Source organism: Schistocerca nitens, chromosome 2 (genome assembly GCF_023898315.1).
Source record: "Schistocerca nitens isolate TAMUIC-IGC-003100 chromosome 2, iqSchNite1.1, whole genome shotgun sequence".
Classification (NCBI taxonomy): Eukaryota; Metazoa; Arthropoda; class Insecta; order Orthoptera; family Acrididae; genus Schistocerca; species Schistocerca nitens.
Genome location: NC_064615.1, coordinates 180,078,485 through 180,080,499, shown reverse-complemented (window position 1 = coordinate 180,080,499; position 2,015 = coordinate 180,078,485).

The window sequence follows — 2,015 nt, the reverse complement described above, 5'->3', positions numbered from 1 at the left end:
TGCCCTAACCTCAGCAACCATAATTTCTCACAAACTGCCTTCCGCACCTGAATCACATTCTGCTTTGCCGACGTCTCGGTTTATACTAATCAGACATCTCTGCAGCGTGAGGCTTTATATATCCAGTCATTTTCTTCTTCCTCTTACTACGTACCTGCTCACCCTTCTCAACAACAAGGAACTCTACGACTATTTTCCCCTCAATAGCCTGAACCTTTTCAGTTAAGTCGGCTACTTTCTTACCGACTTCATTAACTAACTCATTTAACGAGTTCACTATTCTCAAAAGAGTCTGCTAATACGTCTCTACTTCCCTGCACATACCTGCAACGTATGCGCAATCCTGAATTTTCGCATCCACGTATAGGAGAATGTTCTGTTTGTGTACACCCATCCTCTTGGGTTGAGAGGTAGACATACCCGCGAATTTATCAATGGTATAGCGCATACTGATGTACTAACCTCTCTTACCGTGATATATATGCAAAAACTCTTGAAAGTTTCGCCTGTACCAACCATTACTCAGTTTTCTTGTTTTATCAATAACGAGAAATCCAGACTGTGAATGATTCCAGCAATCAGCACATATCTTTACAAAATCATTGAACGACATGTCCGTTCCAAGATGTGCCTGGTAAATATGTTTTAAATCCCGATTGTCTTGTTTGAAGGCTATAATGAGGTTTGCGTTATCCCTAACCAACTGTTTGGGGATTCTGGGATATGTTTGAATAGATAAAAAACATCAGCACCCATATGACGACCGAAACAGAAGTGTTTTTGAAATTGGTCTTGGTTTTCCACAGCAACATTGTCAAATATGAAGAAGGTGTTCGTATTTGCTTTTTCAGGTGGAGGAATACAACCGCTTTCACTGAATGTCATGTATGTAACACCATCTACACCACGCAATATTTCCTGCAATAGCTGATACTTGGGTTGAAACAGTATGTTTGAGAATACACAAACATGTTCAAATTGGACCCCATCTATTTGTGTTAGCAGAGTCATGAGGACATTAGTCTTCCCACAATTGGATGGACCTACAATAATTGCTCATATATTATCAGGAAGGAGAATTCCATTCTTCTTGTTCTTCTTCAGGTCTCCAGTTGCATCTTCACAGGACCAGTCACCGACAGCAAAGTCCTTGTGGCGAGGGTGCTTCATCCAGCCTGCCATGATACTAACTACGCCAGGTACAGACAAGTAGTTGACATATATAGAAAAATACACTTGAAAGTATAATAATAGTATGTGTAGCCACTATAGTTCCATCACTTAACCGACGGAGCTATATTGACTACACAGAGAAAACAGATATATATTTTACCCATGATGAGTAACTTGAGCATTGATCACCTCAGTAACTCATATAGCATTGAAAAAAATTAATAATTGTATTACTTTGATTAGAATGAGAGAGGTATGAAATAAAACACAAACATGGTTTGAGATTATATGTACATAAATTATTTATTTAAATATCATACACAGGGTGTAGTACTTCAGGAATATCATTACAATCTGTATGTATCTTCTTCTTCTTCGCACCTGTACAGTACTTACCAAATAAGGCTTTTTGACATGCAATAAATTCAGCACATATCTCCCTCAAGCCAATAGGTGCGTCACAGTACTCAGGTTTCTCACACACACATTTACTCTGTTTCTCTTTAGGTTTTGCGTTCATGTGCGAACAAAGATGCTGCTTAAGCTTGTCAACATGTACACTATGCACACATAGGCAGTTTACAACATCATTGTATGCAGAGTCTATGCTAGGCAACCAATGGTTCAGTCTGTCCAGTGCAAGTCATATGGCACTGTCCAGATCATATAACTTTGTAACTGAGGCATGTCTTAGATAAACACAGTTGTCACCTGATTTCACACATAATGCACTGTTGTAATAGAAAGTGTCACACCAGTAAGGTGAATGTCTGGGGGAGAACGAGTTGGATAATACTCAGTAGTCATTTGCTTATTGATGTAGCGCTCTGCACGACAAATAT